This window comes from Camelus bactrianus, chromosome 4, assembly GCF_048773025.1.
Source record: "Camelus bactrianus isolate YW-2024 breed Bactrian camel chromosome 4, ASM4877302v1, whole genome shotgun sequence".
In the NCBI taxonomy this organism is placed as follows: Eukaryota; Metazoa; Chordata; class Mammalia; order Artiodactyla; family Camelidae; genus Camelus; species Camelus bactrianus.
This window is the reverse complement of record NC_133542.1, coordinates 1,511,195-1,532,330: the sequence shown is the minus strand read 5'-3', so window position 1 is coordinate 1,532,330 and position 21,136 is coordinate 1,511,195. Positions and strand designations below refer to the sequence as shown.

Below are 21,136 nucleotides of genomic sequence, written 5' to 3'. Positions count from 1 at the left end.
CAAGGGCAGACTTCAAAAGGCAAAAACAAGTTGGCATTCTCTGGTGGGTCTGCAGAGTCAGAGCCAAGCAGTTGCTGAGCAAAAATGTCACCAGTGCCTCCTATGACAAAAGAGGAGGCACTGGCCTGGGGCTGGGGCAGGGCTCTAGGCTTCCACTGCTCACCAACCAATCTGTCCAGGGGGAGAACGTGGTCTCTGCGTATGTTGCACCTATGCACCTACCTTGACTGACGCCTGGGGGCTCAGCAGGAGGTGACATGTGAGGTGAACGGAGCCATCCTCGGTGTAGCACAGTGCTGGCAGCTATGCCCTCAGCAGTGCCCAGGCTCCTAAACCTGACACCTCATCTCCAAGGAGCAGAAGGGGAGTGCGGGCATGAAGATCACAGGGCCCTGTGAGGACAAGTACAGGCCATGACATGCCTTGCCCCTTCCTTAAGCCATAGAGTTATGTCCGGGAGGAACAGAAAATTCATCCAGAGCCCGCTAGGCACCTCACACACGTGGGGGACTCGGGTCCCCTGTGCCTATCACTCACAGGGCTGGTCTGGACACTCTTTTTATCAATTCTCTGGCATCTTCTCCTCCAACTTACCAACAACCAGAAAGTAGAATCTGATCTTAGTTAATTTCAAGAATCACAGAGCACCGCCTCCACAGTGGGCCCGGCAGCCGTGCCAGGTCCTCCGACCGTCACCTGTCAGACCGCCATGAGTACTCTCCAGACTCAAGGCCTGAGGCCGTAGGCCGTGGGCACACAGCTTCCCTCACTCTCCCCAGCAAAGGGGGACCACCCCTCAGCAAAGGCATGTCACCCTCTTCTGCACGAAGGACAGCACTATAGATACACGGGGAAACAGAGCAGATGGTGTGGGGGGTAGGCAGCCCAGAAGAGCTCGTCTGTAATTCCGAGACAAAGTGGGGCCGTTGACTTAATCACAGGGACAAAGTGAGGATGAACATTTCCCTGCTCTTTCCCATACTCCGTGATACGCCTTTCCCTGCATAAGGAGTTCATTCGGAGGTCCCTGGCAGTGATTCTGATGTCCTAACATGGCATGCTGGCTGTCTGGCAGGAAGAGAGGGCCTGAGCCGAACAGGTGCTGGGCCTGGTAGGCAGGAGACACCGGCTCCAGCCCCAGCTCAACCAGCGCCTCCTTCTGCCTCTCGGGATTCAGCATCTCATCTACAAGCAAAGGGATGAGACTATCTTAAGACAGGATGCCCAACATAAATGAAATGAGAGCCATGTAAAGAAAGTTTCCCAGTTGCCACATTTAAAACGGTAAACAAAGAAACAAACCAACAAACAAAAAACAAATACTAGAAAATGATTTTAAGAACAAATCTTAACCTACTGTATGTAAAATACTATCATTTTGACATGTAATCAATATAAGAAGTGATAAGATAGTTTACATTCTTTTTACTAGACAAGTCTCAGCGTCTGATGTGCATTTGACCTACAGCAAATCTCAGCTCAGAGCAGCCTCCTCCCCAGCTCTCCTAGCATCAGTGGCTGTGGCTACTCTATTGGACAGCAACTCCAGGGGTCCCACCAGGGTCCTGGCTGAAAAGCTGGAGTAAGTGTCCACAATAACCCTAAAAGGATCTCTCTGAAACAAAGGCGGATTCACTTTTAAATGTCTGTAAACCGGCTGGCTGCACCTCCCTCCACCCTTGGCTACAAGAGAGTCCTCTTCCTTGCTGATCCCTTTCTGGATGTAGGGAAGAAACCCGGCACACAGCCAGGGTGGACTGGCCTCCAGGTAAACTTACCTGCTTTCTGTGTCCAGTCCCATGATGTCCTCCTTCTCAAATGGGATGCAGAGAAGGAGGATCTTGTCCCCAGAATTGTCGGATGCACCGTCCAGCCACTTGGACTTGGGCAAGATGAAGAGTGACTCAGTGAAGTCCTCGATCCTCTTCTCCACCACCCTGCAGTCCTCGTAAATTGAAGGCCACTTCGGTGCGCGGCTGCTCGGCCACCTCCCCATGCAGCAGAAAGTCAAAGAGCTGAGAGTCATAGAGCGTGGTGCCATACAGCTCCTCTGCACGTGGAGCTTTTCGAAGCCTTGGCCGAGAGGCAGTCAGTAATGATGACAAGGCCCAAGACCTTGCGGTAGGTCTGGAAGTCGCTCCACCCATTCTTGGGCGCATAGTGGTGCCTGTAGTGGATACAGTTTGCCCACTGGGAGCCGAACGGACTGATCTGACTCACCAAGGTGATTCACTTATAGATGCAAAAGAAATTCTCCTCTGAGATGATCCCCACGTGTTCGACCCCCACGGGGAAAGTCTGGTGGTCCTCAGCACACTGCACGTAGTCAGGGATGCTCATGTTGCAGGCCCTGACGAGAGGGGAGAGGAGATCGAGGTACATACTGTACTGTGGGCTGCAGGCCCATCTGGGTTGCGGTGACCTGGTGTGTACCAACCAGAAGGCAAGGGAAGCTCAAGTAAATCCGGGGGTACAGTTTGTCCTCAGTCTTCAAATGGCTACCGTAGCTTGGATCACATTACCCAGCTTTTGGTCTAGGCTTCCTGCCCTGCAGAGAAGGGTCATTTCTTGTTTTCTGTTTCCAAGCACCTAGCCAGGCCCTGATGCAAAGTCACTGCTGAAAAATGCTGAATAAGGAAGTGAACAAAGGAAGTGCTTTCCCCAACCTCCTTCAGCAGAATATAAAGAAAAGGACTACAGTGGGATCAAAAGATCTGGTTTTCTATCCAATTTATTTGAACTCCTAAGCTTCAGAATAATGGATAAGAAAACTTGCCTTGGGGAGGAGGGTACAGTTCAGTGGTAGAGCACGTGCTTAGCATGTACGAGGTCCTGGGTTCAAACACCAGTACCTCATTTTAAATAATGAAACAAATAAATAAACCTAATTACCCTCCTGAAAAAATATTTTTTAATTCAAAATTCAAAAAAAAACCTTGCAATTGACACAACATTGTAAACTTGACTATACTTCAATTAAAAAAAAAATCTTTGTCTTACATGAATATATCTGGATTACAGAAGTTTGCAAATGTAAAATGCCTAGGGTACCACCTGCATAAAAAGGGGTGACTGTAAAATTTAGTATCGCTCCTTTATGAGCTATATTTCCTTTGGGGGGGTTATAACTTCTTAGAGCTAATTTTCTCAGATTAAAAAATATAAACATTACCTGATTCTCAGGACTGCTGAAGAATCAGATAACCCTATGAAAGCATCTGACCCACAGAGGTTACTCAATAATGTTTGTTGAATGAATGAATAAACCAGCAAAGTGAATGCTGCTCCCTGCCACAGACCATCATAATGGTACTGCCTGGAAATCCCAAGCCCACGTTCCACCCGTCTCGACACTAACCATGTGGGTGACCTGGTCAGGCCTGTGTGATTCTCTAAGCCCCAGTTTAATCGTGAATAAAATTAGGGCAATAAAACCAACCTCAAATTGTTAGTGAGTCAGTAATGAATTGTACCCCAAACTTGCAAGTTGGAACCATTAAGGAAAGCTATACAAAGGGTCCATAGGCCCTCTCCATATTATCTCTTACAACTACATGGGAATCTAAATTATATCTCAAAATAAAAAGTCTAATTTTTTAAAGAGGCTATTGAGGTTAAATGAGCTCACTGTCTCAAATAAGGAACACAAAGCACAAATAGGACAATGCCCAGCACATGAGATACACTCAGTTAACATTCCCACTCAACCCATTGGTCCCTCCAACTTCAGAGCAAGAGGATGGTTCCTTGTGGCAAGAGGCCACTGCACCTGAAGCTAACAAAATTAATGGTGCCCACTTCCAAGAGCTCCTGTCATCACCCTTGTTCTAATTTTCTATTTGTAATTTTTTTCTTTTTATTAAATAGAAACTCCCAATTGCATAGCCTTCACCTGACTAGACATCATGATGGCAGCCCTTCAAAACCTGACCACAGAGATCATGATGGCAGCCCTTCTTGGTGAAACAATAAAATGAAAAGCCATTTCCACAAGACCTCTGTGTAAATCTACTAGGGAAATTAATCCTGGACTGAGGAAGAGGACTGGGGAGGAGGGGGCAATCAGGCGCACAGAAAACTATGGGCTACCTGTCCCACGATGGACTTTAGACTCAACCCTCACCCTCCAGGAAATTCAAAATACACACCGACAGATTGCTATGGACAAGATTTTTTTTTTTTTTTAAACAAATCCCTGAATCCCTAGCAGGTCTTATTTCTACCGAAACACAAATGGATTATGTGTATAATGTTTCACAAAAGCCCTAAAATATTATCACGCCAACTTGACACATCAAGAAAAACTGAGGTAGAGAAGTTTACCACATTGTACATGATTAGAGAGAGGCCACGTCAGACACCGTATTTAAATCCAAGCCACTGCTCCAGTGCTCACAGTAGAAAGTGTGACATACTGCACCTTTCCTGCCCTCTCCCTGCAATAAATCTCTGAAGTCTTTTCTGTGCCACCTGGAATCACAATCACATCAATTTTCCACAAAGTGCTATGTCACTCCTTGGAGGCTGTATCAAAATCTAAAGGGTTGGGATGGGAGGAGTGATTTGCATTTTCTGTTTCTCAAAGGAAACATGGCTTTAAAAGAAACTGAAAAGCACATATCTAGTCTAAGCCCTCATTGTGCAGAGAAAAAAATGGAGGCTCAGAAGAGATGAGGAAAGGTCCTTATTAATAAATATATCCTCAGCGCAGCACCAAGCCAGCCCTGGGCACTGCTGGGGGAGGATCTGGGAGACCCAGGAGAATGAGTGTTAGAAAAAGGAAAGAGAATAAGCATAAAAGGCCCTGTCTCTACACCACCATACCATGGAATTCCACCAAATTACCAAGTAAGGGTGCAGCCAATATTAAGGTGGGCTAAGCAGGTTATAGAAACCTGGAAGTCTCAACCATATTGGAAATTCCAACATTTACTATGTTTTTTTCCCAGTTCAAGCATCAACTCAGTGGGAACTCTGTACCAGGGACTACACGAGGCCTGGAGTTCTCCCAAATACAGACCTCTATTACCACGTGTACAAACCACATAAAGGCCACCAGAAGAAAAGCACCCACAGATGGAATTACTGAAACTGAAAGCAGCCAACCAGCATATATTACTAAGAAAAATGGTGCTCCTAGAAATGGACTCATGGACATAGAAAGCCAACTGTGGTTAGCAGGCAGGAAAGGGGGGATTAACAGACACACGTTAATAAATATAAAATAAATGACAAGGACCTACTATATAGCACAGGGAACTATATTCAATTTCTTGTAATGAGTTGTACTAAAAACAATCTAAAACATATTTATACACATATGCATATGTTTATAACTGAATCTCTGCTGTACACCTGAAACTAACATTGTAAATTGACTACACTTCAATAAAAATTAATTTAAAAAAATAAGTAAAAATAAAAGCAACGCCATTAAGAAAAAATAAAACAACATTCTAATCCCCTTAGCTGTAGCTGCTGAAGATTTTTGGTTGCAAGCACCAAGTCCACTGGATCACTCCAGCACTGGCTGTCACTCTTTCTGACCATCAGAGAGTCACTTGGCTTCACTGAGGTTAATTTTCTCTTCTGTGAAAGGCTACAGTTGCAACTAATGATGTATAGAATCTCATCATTCACAAGCCCAACAATTAGTGAGGACTTCCCATGGGCCAGGCTCTGGAGAGATGAAAATATAGGGTCCCAGTTATATTCATGGGTAGAAGAAGTTTATGCCATAAAGACATTAATTCTTCCTATTTTGATAGACAGATTCATTGCAATTCTGATTAGAATTCCTACCAGATTTTTCATGGAATGTAACAAGTTAATTTATGGTCAAGAATAGCCAAGAAACTTCTTTAGAACCACCACTGGGAAGGGGTGGATTGGTCATTCATTTCCACTGGTCTTTCTGATGTGATGAAAACGTTCTGGAATAATAATTGTTGCACAACTGTAAATATGCTAAAAGCTGCTGAATTGTACCATTTAAATGGGTGGACTTCATGGTGTGTGAACAATATCACAATAGAGCTGTTATATGAAAAAATATTTCTTGACAATTATTTTTCCCTCTATACTACTTAGTCTGCCCCACAATTTAAGAAAAACAAAAAACCAAAACAAACCAAACTGTGCCAGGAGCTCTTTAGGACTGCAATGTCCCTGGGTCTCCAACGCCTCTGGTGGTGCTGTTCCTGTTAACACACCAAGCTGGGCTGGGCTAGTTAGGGAATGTAACTGTCTTTTTAAAATCGATGGTCACACGTTTCACCCTGGGAGAGGGAAGGAAGGAGGATGACACAGCCTTATGCCTTCAGCTCATTTTTAACTGAACCAAGCCCTGCTTTCAACACTGTAATCCCTCTCACTATAAAAACACATGACACCAACAAGCACCGCCATCATAACACCTGAAAGTGTTCAAGGTACTTACCTGGGGCAGAAACACTGAGGGAGGAGACAGAAGCTCGCTTGGCACTGAGGATCCCTTTTCCCGACTCCACCAGTAGCTGGGCTTTACAGCCGGAGGCTCTCAGCCCAGGGAGCAGCGCAGACGCCACTGAGCTGTTCCTCAGGGAGCGGGAAAGGAAGACCAGGGCAGCCCCGGAGTCGCGGGGCAGGGAAATGGGTGGAAACGCGGGCTGCAGCCCCGCTCGGAGGCCATCCCCAGCCCCAGCCCCAGCTGCCCCGTCCGGGTCCGCAGACCCCGCCCGCCTGGGACGCAGCCCGCCCAGTTGTGGGGACGGGCCGGTGGCCGAGGAGAGGAAGCCCGGGAGGAGAGGACGCCAGCAGCGGACTGAGGGGAGCCCGGCTGGGTGAGAGGCGGCAGGTGCACACCTGGCCCCGGGAAGCTGTGGCACAGGGGCACTGGGGCAGGTGGCGCGGGCAGAGGGGTCTGGCCCGAGCAATTCAGGTGAACACAGGCTGACTCGCGCCCTCGTGGTCTGTGACACGCGGACCGCCCTCCCGCAGCCACCTGACCCCTTTCCCGGGAGACCCCACATTGCACTTCCACAGCCAGAGGCACCGGCCCCGGGCAGGAGCTAAAGGCCTGCCGGGCGACAGAGCTGAGAAGCCTTTGGGGCTAATCCCCGGCTCCGAGCTGGAGCTTCCAACCCGCGGTCCAGCTGACACCAACCGCCCATGCGCAGGAGGACCAGCAATCCGCTCTGGGTTCTGCGAGAGAAGGTGGGGCAGTGAGGGAGGGAAAAGATGGGAGGGGGAGGAGAGGAGGGAAAAAGTGGGGGGAGACAGATGGACAGGAAGAGCAAAGAGAAGGGAGGGATCTGGAAAGGGTAAGGTCCTAGCGGGGATGGAGAGAAAAAGCTTTACCTCTGGTGGCACCCTGAAGAAGGCGGCAGTCCTGCCTCTGTACCCTTCTGTAACACTTCAAGGCCAGCAGCTCAAGTTTTACCTCCCTGATCCAGCCCTCCATCCGATGCTGCTGCAGAACCCCTACGGGTATCACACCTGTTGCCCCCACGCGGAGCAGGGTTTTCTGTTGGTCTGGGAACCAAGCACCCGCAGGTGTTGTCGCTCAGAACTACCTTGGGAAGAGTACATATTCCCCTTTTACACGCTGGGAAACAGGCAGGCACGATCTTTGCCTTAGCTCCACTGTCCCAGGTGTTGGGCTGGCAGGGAGCGGGGTGGTTCAAGATCAGAGCCCCAGACAGAGCAGACTGCCTGAGTGTTGGTGCATAGTCCCCATCCGTCCTGGGTAAACCACACTCCACCCTAGTGGAACCATCAAGGGCTCACAGTAGTTCCCTGGGTGTGGGAGAGCTGTCCTCATGTGAAGGAAAAGCCCAGCTGGGCTAACAAGCTAAGTCACAAATCTAAGTGTGATAAGTGTCGGTTTACTGATCTAAATTCTGCTGGGCTAACTCGAAAATCTGAAGCTTAGTGTCAGTTTACTGGGCTAAAAAGCTAAGTCGTAAATCGAAGCTCAACAAGTGTCTATTACAAGTTGACAAGCACCAGTGTGCTGATTCCTTGCTTTTTGTTGCTTGAGCCTTATTGGCTAATACACCCTTACTTGTAATTTACCCTTTAAATCTTCATGTGTATGTCTTGGAGGTGGGTGCTCAGAACTTCGGAGCAGAAGCCCCTCTGAGCCCGCCGGCATAATAAATCTGAGTACGCCAACACTCCGAGTGGTGATTGTTCCTTGGCTGGCCTGTTGTTTCCATAACACTCAGTTCCAGTGCCCAGCTTGCTAGGTAGATAGGAGTGCTACCAAATCCAAATTCATTCTCTTCAGTGCAGGACAGGCCAATAAGTTGGGAGACCAGGTGTTGGGGCATGGAATAGCAAGTTTCTGTAGACCTAGATGGCAAACTAATGTCCTGGAAAACCATCTCCCCAAGTCAGAATTCAGGCTCTTTTCCTACGTGCTTGGTTGTTGCAATCTTCTTGGTGTAGGAATTCCTTCTTGTTAGAATCCTTTGTTCTTGCAGCTATCTGCCTGGGTCAAATCTCTGTAAACCTCTAACAAAACAAACGTTATTTTCTATTCTGCAATTTCTTATCTTTTTATGAATGAAAATGTGTTAAATATACTTAAAGATCAGAGCCTTCAGAATAGGTTTTCCTGTATATTTCAGGCTCTAAGCAACATTGTTTTACAAGCATGATGAAGCCTAGGAGACAGAGCATAGGGTTAAAGTCAAAGGAAAAGTTCTAATATGGAGTCAGATCTGTTCTGTTCTATTACCCAGGCAGAAGCCACTTGAGGATTTAAATCCCTTTAAGTTAAATTAACTAAAACTTTAAAGGAATTTACATACATAGGTGGGAACGTGCATAGCATATCTGGAAAAGCACCCAAAGGATAGTAAACAGTGGCATCTCCAGGGAGGGCTGAAAGAAGAGAGGATGAGGGAAAACTTCTTTCATTTGTGTATTTTTGTGCTCTGTTTGAATTTTTTTTAACCATTTGCATGTATTTATTTTTCAGTTAAAAAAATGTGTAATGGAGCAAAGGAGTAACTAGCTCAGCAAATACAGCAGCCATGGAATCACTGAGTCATCACTTTTGATTTAAGCCAGGAAGCATTTATTGACTCTCACCTATGTGCCCAGTGCTGTTTTAAGACTTCTTTTATTATTATTATTATTATTATTATTATTATTATTATTATTATTATTATTACTACTATTTTTATTATTATTAATATTTTATGAAATAATAACAAGGTATCCCTCACCCCTGCCCATGGCTGGTGGAAAACCAACTGAGTTTTTATTGAGTTGTTTTCCAAGGAGTAGAGATGAGTTATAAACTGAACACATCTTCAGGGCAAAACAGTCGGAGTGGTTTTCCAGCAGGCCAGACAGCTATGAAGGGTTTTCAAGAGAGGCCCCCAGAGGCTGAGAGAGAAAGCTTCGAGGACCCTATAAAAAGCTGCCCAAACTGTCTTCTCCATGGCAATACTGAAATAGGAAAGAACAAATCTGACTCCATATTAGATCTGTTCCTTTGACTTTAACAAAGCCAAGTTAATACTCTCCGGTCTTTTCATGGGTTATGATGTCACAGAGGAGATGGACAGGTCAACAAGGAACCACTCTGCCGTGATCACGGATCCGGGGAGCGGGATGGGCGGCAACATGTGTGACGCAGCTGTAGCCGTGCCCGCGTTTCTAGGCAGGTACCCAAAGTCTCCTCGACAAGATGTCAAACACTTGTGCCCACGTCCTCATCACCTGACATGTTTTAAAGAGAAATGGAAATGTATAAAAGGCCAATAACCTTGGTGGGTACACCGTCCAAAGAGCAAAGTCACAGTTTGACAACTGGCCATCTCGGTTCCCTGGGCTTCATTCTTGGGGAACCTTAAAAACCACTCCTCTGTCCTTAAGAAGTGCTGCATATTTGTCCTATCTTTGGCTCAGGGATGGAGCACGTTCAAGTGAACTTTAATGTCTTTACAGATTTGACTGTCTTTCTCCAGGTTCACTTGTCCATTCTAAAGAGGCCTGAGCTAAGTCCATCCTCCGTAAGATCTATTCCCTCCAGTGACTGCTCATTGAGCCTGCAATTAAGGGCCAGCAGAACAAGAATGTCCTTAGCTAAAAAGTTCACCCACCCTTCACTGCTTTCTTAATCTCCTCTCCTGGCTAATTGCAACAGACTATCACCTCCCTCCACCAAGCTCCCCAACTATGTCAGTTTGTCTCCCCAAAGAGAAGGTAAGGTCCATAAAAGAGGAGACAACTCCATAGTCACCTCTGAATTCCTAGCATAAAGTAATGTTAAGAAATAGAACTATGATTATGGCTTCTTTCCTTTAAAACCTTTCTGGTTATTTGATTGAGACCTTGGAAGACAGGTGTTTGCAGTCAAGTATCTTGATCCTCAAGACTCGGGAGGCCTTTTTCGGAATGGCTGCTCACTGATTCATTCAAACCACAGCTTCTCATTCCAGGAGTAGCTGTGATTCTCTGCCAGGAGTTTGTGGTCACTCTCATGCCAGAAGAGCTTTAAACTATATCCTTACTTTGGATTTGTTATTTTTCCCCTCTTCCAAAAAAATTGACTTTCCTTACTGTCTTACCTTGAGGAATTTTTTTTCATAGTTAACCCTTTAGTAAACCATGCTTCTCGGGATGGGTTTGGCCTTACATATGATCAGTCATCCAACTCCCAGTGTGAGAAGACTCGGGCTCACATCCTGCCCTCCTGTCAAGGCAACTGAAACTCAGTACAGGAGCCAACAGGCACCCCAGGGCTTCTAAGGCTCGCATATCACCCAGAATCCCTGCTTTCTGGTTTGTCTTGGCTTCTGAGGATTTCCCCTCACTTTCTTCACAATTAGCTGTGCAGCTTGAAAGATGAAGAAGGAAGGTTTTATTTCTTAATCAGCATTTTAAGAAACTTGTGTAATGAAGGTTTTCACGAGTTTCTAGAACCCTCCGTTGCCGAGACAGAAAACACACTAGATATTTTCTAAGTTTAGCTATCATGTGTATTTTTTCTTTTCTTTTCTTTTCTTAACTGCAAATAGACATTTTTTAATTAAAAAAAATAAGGCCCCAAATAGGATAGAGACTTGAAGGGGCATACAAAATTAAAGGGCAAAGACAGAAAAATGATAAATACTCTACAAGGTTAATATAATACTTACACTATGGATCAGATCAACAATTCTCAGTAACAGCTAATTGAAATATGTCCATGAGGTAAAACGTCTCTCCTGTCAGGAGATGGCTAACAGAAAATAGAATTAAAACAACAAACTAAAATTCTAAGTCTGGAGAGGTACAGAATTCTACCAGCTAAATGTGTCTTCTTCTGGAAAAGAGGGAGGCTCACCAGCTCTTTACTGTGGAGCCTGAGCCCAGGGGATGGCGGTGAAGTGAGCTCTGTAAGTACCCAATAGCAAACTTGTGATGAATAAAGAGATGTGAGCTTTGATGACAGAGATGATACTACTATTCACTTGTCCTGTAAAGTATGTCTTCACGTTCTGTGATCAATACCTCGCCGTCCTCAGGGATTAAGATTATAGGAAAATTCACGGCCCGGGCCCAGACCTCCTCTTTGAGCTCATGACAATGCACTTAGATGTCTCAAAGGCAACTCGAGCTCCACCTGCAAAGAGCTGACTTCACGGTGCTCCTCCCATAGCCATCCTACCCAGGGCCCCTGGTCGGGGGGCAAGGTCTCCCTGCCTCTCCCAGCTCAGGCCCATCACTCACAGATGTGACTGGACCCCACCTTCAGGGCCCAGATTTCCTCAGTCACCGAGTCCCACCACCCACACCTGACCTACCAGGTACTCACTGGCACTCACTCAGCACTGACTGTGTGCTGGGGTCCATGCTGCACACTGTGCACACGTTATCTCACTGGATCGCCACAGCAGTCCTGGGAGGTCGGTATATCACTTCTTCAATTGATTAGATAAATTGTTTACTTCCTTGAGTGCATCATCCAAAGTGACACAGCTACTCAGCCACAAAACTGGGACTGAAAACCACTTGAAAATTCTACACTCCTGCACCTGGCAGCCACCCTAATCTGACTCATCACATCACCTCCTGCAGAGCCTTCTAAATGTTTCTAAGCATTCTACAAGACAAAAGTGATCTACGAGAGCACCCCTCTCCCCTACTTAAGATCTGTCAATGACGGTCCACTGCCCTTAGGAGAAAGCCCCACTGGGCCTGAGCACAGCCCAATGGCCCGGCATCCACGTTCCCTGCGCGGCCTCGCCGCCTCACCCACCACACAGATCTACACGTGCCGTGTCCAGGACAGGGATGCTGACTCCGTACAACCCGGGACTCGTCTCACTCAAACAATGATCACCTTCTTCAGTGTTCACCCTCTTCACTGCTGACGATCAGAAAAATATTTTCTCAGGATGAATCAATATCTTTTTCCTTACAACTTCCTGTCATTGATAATGAGCTCCATCCAAAATACAGAAGACCTAATTCTCAGTCTCCTTATCTGTAAAGTGAGAATAACAAGGAAATATATGAAGTTTTAAGTGAAATAATATACATGTGAGGCTGAGGGACAATTCCCAACATACAGTAAGCACTCAATATGTGCTTACTTAATATTAATAGGAATATATTGCATTCCAGCAACCTTAACTTAATGTTTTATGGCTTTGTCCAACAGACTACAGACAAACATTTGGACGAACACCTTTGAGCAGATCAGCCCAAGCGTGCTGGTAGAGGTAAGCACTGACTCCAGTTACAGCTGCAGCCAACCAGCACTACGGGGCTGGGGCAGTTTGCTCAAACTCTTACATGTTGCTTGAGAATTTAGTTGTCATTAAGGAATAAAGACAGGAGTTCTTTAGTCAAAATTCCTGAAACATATATCTTCAAAGATTGATGCAAATTTGATTTCAAGTACAACACTCTCACTAGAAATTATTTGAAAATGATAGTCTTAGCTCCTCTGCACATCAAAAGGGCATGATCTTAATGTATCTGACTACACCAAAAGTGTTGTTTAAAGGAATTTAAGATGAAGCCATCCTAAATAAGCTCTCAGTATCATCTCCACAAAGCCCCAACCAAGGGTCTCAATTCTCACTTCCACATAGGTGTTCAGGTAGCTTAACCTGGGTCTAGGTTTCTTATAACATGGGGGTGGGAAGAGTTGTGGATAGATTTATGTAGCAAATATAAACCTAGAGTATTTGCTGTGTAGAAATCCTAGAAATAAACAAATTAATATATAGTCCTACCCTCAAGAAGCTCAGCCTTTCCATTTACAACAGCATTAAAAATAAAATGAGAGATACATTTAACAAAAATTTACAAGATTTGTACATTGAATATTTTGATGTATCACCGAAATAATACTTAAAAGATCTACATATATGGAACACACCCCATGTTCATGGAATGGTAGACAATATTGTTAAAAATGTTAAGACTCCCCAAAGTGAGTTACAAATTCAGTGGAATCCTTATCAATATTCCAGCTGACTTCTTTGCAAAAATTGAAAAAGTGATCCCAAAATTCATATGGAAGTGCAAGGGGCCCAGGTCAGCCAAAACAATCTTGAAAAAGCAGAGCAAAGTTGGAGGACTCACTTTAAAGTGTACTAAAAAGCTATAGTACTAAGTCAGAATGGTACTGGCATAAGTTTGGATAAATAAATCTATGAGACATAATAAAAACCCAGGGGGAAAAACTTACATTTACAGTCAGTTTTCCACAAGGGTGTCAACAACACTCCATTGAAAGAATAGTCTATTCAACAAATGGTGCAGGGAGTGCTTAGTATCTGCAGGCAAAAGAATGAATCTGGAATCTGGACCCCCATATTTTAAATAAATAAAAATTAATTCAAAATTGATCACAGACAGAAACGTAAAAACTAAACCTATAAACTTTCTAAAAGAAGACACATTATAAATCTTTGTGGTCCTAGGATAGGCTTTGGTTTCCTAGATACAATACGAAGAGCACAAGTGATAGAAGAAAAAAGCAGATAAACTGGACTTCATCAAAGTTAAAACTTTTTGTTACAAATTACATCATCAAGAAAGTGAAATGACAGGGGAAGGGGGTATATCAAGTGACAGAGTGTATGCTTAGCAAGAAAAATAAAATAAATCAATACATCTAATTACCTCCCCTGTAAAGAAATTGTTTTAATGCTTAAAAAAACTAAAGTGAAAGGACAATATGCAGAATAGGAGAAAAATTTTGCAAAGCATGTATCTAAGAAGAGACTAGTATTCAGGATATATAAAAAATGCTTACAACTGAACAATACAAAGAAAATCGACCCAATGTTTAAATTTGCCAAGGATTTAAATAAATACACAAATGGCCGATAAGCACATGAAAAGAAGCTCAGCATCACTAGCCAAATCAAAATCAAAATGAGTTCTCATTTTACACCCACTAGGACGGTTTTAATCAAATCATGGACAATAACAAGTGTCGTTGAGGAGGCAGAGATACCTCATTTGCGGCCAGTGGAAAGGGACAATGGTGCAGCTTCTTTGGAGAAGTCTGGTGTTTCCTCAAAAGGTTAGAGTTATATGGCTCAGCAATTCCACTCCTACATGTAGAGTCATCCCTCAGTATCCTCGGGGGGTTGGTTTCAGGAACCCCCCACCCTGGATAACATAATCCAAGGATGTTCGAGTCCCTTTACAATCAGCCATCTGGATCCATGAAGTGGAAACTACAGATATGGCGGGCCAACTCTACAGCCAACAGAATGAAAACATATTCTCACAAAAACTTGCACATCAATATTCATGGCAGTATCATTCAGAGTAGCCAAAGGTTACAAACAATATCCATCCATCAATGAACGGATAAACAAAATTACCAAGAATAGGCCCACAAATTTTTGGTCATTGAATCTTTGAGAAAGGAGGTGAGAACATACAATGGAGTAAAGACAGCCTCTTCAGCAAATGGTGTAGGGATAACTGGACAGCTGCATGTAAATGAATGAAGTTAGACTACTCCCTCACAGCATACACAAAAATAAATTCAAAATGGGTTAAAGACTTAAACATGTATACAAGACACTATAAACCTCTTAGAAGAAAACATAGGCAAAATATCTGACATACATCTCAGCAATGTTCTCCTAGAGCAGTCTACTCAAGCAATAGAAATACAAGCAAAAATATACAAGTGGGATGTAATTAAACTTACAAGGTTTTGCACAGCAAAGGAAACAGTAAGCAAAACTAAAAGACAACATATGAAATGGGAGAAAATAGTTGAAATAAATGAGACTGACAAGGGCTTAATTCCCAGAATATATAACACCTTTTACACTTGATAAGAAAGAAAAACAAACAATTCAATTCAAAAATGGGCAGAAGGCCTAAAGAAGCTTTTCTCCAATGAAGACATACAAATGGCCAATAGGCACATGAAAAAATGCTCAATATCATTATCAGAGAAATGCAAATCAAAACTGCAATCAAATATCACATCTCACCAGTCAGAATAGGCATCATTCAGAAGTTCACAAACAATAAATGCTGGAGAGGCTGTGGAGAATAGGGAACTCTACTACACTGTGGTTGCAGTTTGGTGGAGCCATTGTGGAAAACAGTACAGAGGTTCCTCAAAAGACAAAACATTGACCTCCCATATGACCCAGCAATCCCACTCCTGGGCATATATCCAGAAGGAACCGTAATTCAAAAAGATACCTACACCCCAATATTCACAGCAGCACTATTTACAATAGCAAGACATGGAAACAACCTAAATGTCCACTGACAGATGACTGGATAAAGAGGTTGTAGTATATTTGTACAATAGACTACTATTCAGCCATAAAAAAATAATAAAATAATGCCATTTGTAGAAACATGAATGGACGTGGAGAATGTCATTCTAAGTGAAGTAAGCCAGAAAGAGAAAGAAAAATACCATATGAGATCGCTCACATGTGGAATCTAAAAAAACAAACAAACAAAAAGATAAACTTATCTACAGAACAGAAACAGACACACAGACATAGAAACCAAACTATGGTTACCAGAAGGGAGAGGTTGTGGGAAGAAATAAATTGGGAGTTCAAGATTTGCAGATACTGAGTATGTATAGAGTAAACAACAAGTTTATACTGTATAGCACAGGAGAATATATTTAATAACTTATAGTAACTTATGTTGAAAAAGAATATGAAAATGAATACATGTATGTTCCTATATAAATGAAGTGTTGTGCTGTACACAAGAAACTGATGCAAAATTATAAACTGACGCAACATTATAAACTGACTAGAATTCAATGAAAATATTTTTAAATAGAGAAAAAACGAAAAAAAAAGAAAAAGGATATTATAAAACCAAAAGAATAAAGTACTGACTGAGGCTACAACATGGATGAACCTTGAAAGTTTATACTAAAATAAGCCAGACACAAAAGGGCAAACAGTGCCCTTTTAGGTGAACTGTATCTAAGCCTTTATTGTACTATTCCAGTAAATTTTCTGGAAGTTTGAACTCTCAAAATCAAAATAAAATGTATTATTCATTAAAAACCTAAAATAATTCCTCAAAGGAGGGCTTTAATTATTAAATGCAGAAATGCATGTAAAGCTCCTGGAACAACACTTTGCACATCCAAACACAGTCACTGCTGTCACTGCCACTCAGAGGGTGGTGCCAGCGCTGATGAGGGCTGCCTCCAGTTGCTCCCCTGCAGACAGGAGTGAGGGCCTGGGCTCTGACAGGAAGGGTGACCGGGAACATGGGTTAGACAGAGCCACGCCCCAGACTTTGTATTACCCAACTTTCTTATACAAACTGCTCCATCTAACATAAACACGCTACAAGGATGGATCTTACGACACAGGGAATATAGCCAATGTTTTACAATAACTATAAATGGAGCATAACAATAAAAATTGTGCAACTATTGTACACCTGAAACATATCATATTGTAAATCAGCTATACTTTTATAAAATGTTAAAAAATAATTTTAAAATGTTATCACTTCAGTATTCAATTCGGTTTTTAAGTAACTAATAAACAGCTTAGAAAGTATAAAACATTTAAGTGTGATAAGTTTGTTTACATAATTATTTACTTTCAGCCTCCTGCTAAAAGAGAAATTAAACAATTTTTAACACAGCTTAACAACCATAACAACAAAAAGACAAAAGTTAGAGTGAAGAGAAAATGGAGATTCAATACTTAAATGAAACCAGGGGGAAGTAAACTCATAAAAACGAATGCCATGAAGTCAGGGTAAGTGTTAAAGGCCGACTAGAAATTCAGCCGTAAGATTCTTGGCAGCTAAAGCAAAAAGTAAAAGATGATGGGGCGGGTGGTAGAGCTCAGTGGTAGAGCGTGTTCTTAGCGTGCACGGGGTCCCGGGTTCAACCGCCAGGGCCTCCTCTAACAGATAAATACACCTAATTACCTACCCCCCCAAAAGAGCCCCAATGAAAAGAAAAAGAGAAATTTCTTTCCTAAGAAAACCTGATGTTAAATTTAGATTAAATACTTGAAAAAAAAAAAGAAAGAAAAATAGAAAAAGATGAGTGACACAAGCGATAATGCCCGTGAGATAAATCTGCGGTGGCTGCTGGCACGTCCCCATGTCCCACGTGGGAAAATCTGAAACAACCTTCTCACCACTCAGAGTCATCTTCAGCACACCCCACCCCTCACCCTGTTAAATGCAGGAGCACAGGCAGGGCCCGGCCTTTGCTCTCTCTGTGTCAACACAGTGAGACAGGATGGAAGGGGCCAGAGCACAGCCATTCAATGAAGGCCACAGCAATTAACATCAAAATGGTGAAGGATTCAACCCCCAGTAGGCCTTGAGGCTCAGGATGAAGAGATTTTACTTCTAGCAGATCTTGAGCTTCATTATACACCCGTTGTAATAGTAACATGGTGAATAACACGCCCCAAGGCACCATGGCCATCCCAAGGCTAGCCACAAAAGGTCAAACGGTGGGAAATGGCCAACTCCCTGGGAATCCCAGCCCCTTGCCCTTAGGCTGCTCCTTCTAATTATTAGCACATAAAACAACCAAGCCCATGAAAACCAGCAACACAGCGCCACCTCGCGGTCATCACTCTCTCTCCCTCTTCAGAAAAGGCCCACATTTTGTCTGTGGAGTGTGTACCTACTTTTAATCTGAGCACCCAACCCCCACACCTCGTGGCATTTCTCCTGCCTTTCAATGTGTCTCTGTGAATAAATCTACCTTTACTCAACAGTGGCTTGCTCTTGAAACCTTTCCTGCATGAAGCCAAGGACCCACGTCTGGTGGGGCACATTCCAGGGGCTCAACCAAAGCCTGGGACACAGCCCTTCCCATGCCCCACATATGTTTTCTTGTATCAACAGTACTGGGATGTGAAGGGAGTTCTGAGGCCCCAGCTAAGGGACAGAAGTAGCCCCCAGGACCAAAATGGCGGGCAGCCCCTCCCCCAGCAGGGGCCCTGAGGTCAGCCCGGTTCTCTGTGGTTCTCTGTTGTGCTGACTCCCAAGCCAGAGAGCGTTCTCCTAGGCCTGTCCCCACAAAAGCCTTATCTCCAAAATGCAAGCACATCATGTCACAGTCCTCTTATTCAACCAGGAAATTTTCAGCCCACTTTTTCCTTCCCTAGTAAAGAATCTATCTGTCCTCCCTCCCATCCCACCACTTCTTTCTTTGTGAGAACTCTATACTCCCCATACACCATCCTGAACGCAGGAGCCTTGCTGGCTGGGACCGAGATGTTTCAGTCTCACACAGCCTGCATCCTTTCACTTTCCCCTTTCTACCTTAAAAAGCCTTTCCTGAGTCTCCCACCCCTCTGATTCTGAACTTCACAAAGTGCTGAGGTTGCATGCAGTCACTGTGTGCATACCTCCCAGGTTTTGACTAGGTTTCCTTCACAAGATCTTCATTAAGGAGCTTCATCAAGAAGTTTAAAGAGTCTTTTCTTACATCGGAGTGGAGGAGCCTGCATAAAATTTAAATGGCCTTGAAGAGAGAGTTAACCAGGGACAGAGAGGTCATAGGTCTTAGTCAACAGTGTCACGAGGCAAAATGTTCTTCGAAGGCTCAGAGTGGCTTCTGAACATGGAGTCGGGAGGGAGGAGGTGCCAGGCTGTGAGTGGGATGAGTGACACTGGGTACGCTACCCCAGCTGGGGAATTATTGGATTTTGTTCTAGTTTTCCAAAGAATTTCTTACCACCTTTTCTCTTATTGTCACATACCATTTCCTACGGATTAAGAAAATCAATGTCAGTCATTTGGGCCACTTGGTAGAAGCTACACGATGCCATTCACAGGGCTGGGATGTAACAGCCACACCAGTCTAGGTTGAAAGACCAGTAGGGGTATTTCCATGGTAATCACGGGCATGCAGCAAACTCCCCAGCTTCAATTACCTCATCTCAAAAGTGGGGCCAAAAAAACTACCAAGCAAAGTGCGTGATGATTATGGCCGACATCTCTTTACTAGGTAAGTGCCCGTGACAGCTGACACTGGATTAGGAATGAATATGATCAACGAGGCACAGTCAGCCTGGTTACATGCAACCTGCCTTCATGCCTTGGTGCAGGAGCGGAGTTTGTTTAGCTGAAATGAACGCCCCCAGAGCAGCCCTGAAGGGAAAGCTCCCAGCTCTGCACGGCGAGGCGTGTTCCTTTCCTTCTCTGAGCTGATAACAGTTTGCAGTCGTCTGTTTTTACATTTATCCCTTTAGTACCTGCCTCCCCTCCGGAGTTTTTGCTTAAGCAGAACAGGTCCAGGTTTGTGTTGCTGCCTGCCGGATATTCTGGGCTGGGAGACAGGCGACTCCACGTCTGGCTCTGGTGCTGAATGGAGAGGGCAGAAAGCCCAGGGGCCCATGCTGAACAGAGGCCCCTGCACCCAAAATTTTGGTCTGACTTTGGGCAAATTACACCGTCTTCTTTACCCTAAGATTCCTCATCTGTTCATGAAAATAACTGCCAATGGCACGTAGAGTTTCAAGGATTAAAGGAAATCACCAAATTCACAACTTATTCAAGGGGCTACCACTACGTCCTCAACAGGCACATGCTACCTTTACGGCTGTAACACACGCTAAGCGGGGCGGAAGGACACAGTGAACACTGCTAAGTGCCTGTTAAGTGTTTCATGTGTGTTATAATACTGTTTAAAACTTACAACAAACCCAGGAAGAAACGAATATTATAATGCATATTTCACAGATTCACCAACAGTTTAATGGAGGTTACACTCTAGTCCAAGGTCCTTTGGTGAGGAAATGGCGATTTAAACCTGAATCTGAGCCCAGGCCTGGGCTACACCTCTCTCCAATCCACCTCACCACTTGCCTATGAAATCCACCTGTCCAATACACGATTGCACAGGTCAGCTCTTAAATGCAAAGTGTGCCACCGTTTGTCAATGTTTGTTAATTACCATAAAGTGCTCTCAGAAACCGCTACAGAAAAGACAGGTTGACCCACATCCCTGCCAACAAAGAAGAGATATTCAGCCTTGCGTTCTCCTGTAATGTGCAGAAACCCTTTCCTACACCACCAAATTCAAATGTATGCTTCCTCAATGTTTATGTTTGCACACGGCTTATTAAAGTAGAAGGTACCTGCAGTAATTCCATCTCGTTTCCTTTGCAAGTTTCCAGATTATCCACAATCAGTCTGTGAATGAAAATACTACAATGTGAATTAAAATACTACAACCATGTCAGTAAACAAAGAATGCTGAAACCAAGTCATCAAGGCTGCCGCCACCCCCCAGTGCGGACAGACCTGAAGCCCAGCCTCTACAGCCACTCACAATGCTGCCCTCTGAACAGACTGAGAATAAGAAGACAGGATAATTGCCCTAGATAGCTAGGTGCTTGTCTAAAGAATGAATCCAGTGAGGTCAAATGATACATACAAAGGCACTAAATTCTTTAACTTGAGATGCCTGGATTTCTTTAGATAACAAGCAATCTTTTATTGTTCCAACTCCCTGGTCTTTGTTGTAAAACTCCTATATAATCCTAGTTCCTCCCCTACTTCTTGGGAGCAGTCCCTCAGACAGATTTGAAGGCTGTCATCCCGCCTCGAGTCCTCCCGCCTAATAAAGTGTAACTCTAAACTTTCAGGCTACACATTTCTTTCAGTCGACAAGTCCCAGAATAGACACAACTCA

The 21,136-nt window shown here is 44.0% G+C and overlaps 1 protein-coding gene across 4 annotated transcripts in view; it reads right to left on the bottom strand.

Annotated features, from left to right (window-relative positions):
* The window catches only part of LOC141577421 (uncharacterized), a 140,157-nt gene that overhangs the window by 57,447 nt on the left and 61,574 nt on the right, over positions 1–21,136 (bottom strand). For all 4 annotated transcript variants that reach the window (XR_012506284.1, XR_012506283.1, XM_074361467.1 and 1 more), the window contains one exon: positions 1,779–2,350. The gene's annotated coding sequence lies outside the window, so the exon portion shown is untranslated. The remainder of the gene's footprint in view (positions 1–1,778; positions 2,351–21,136) is intronic.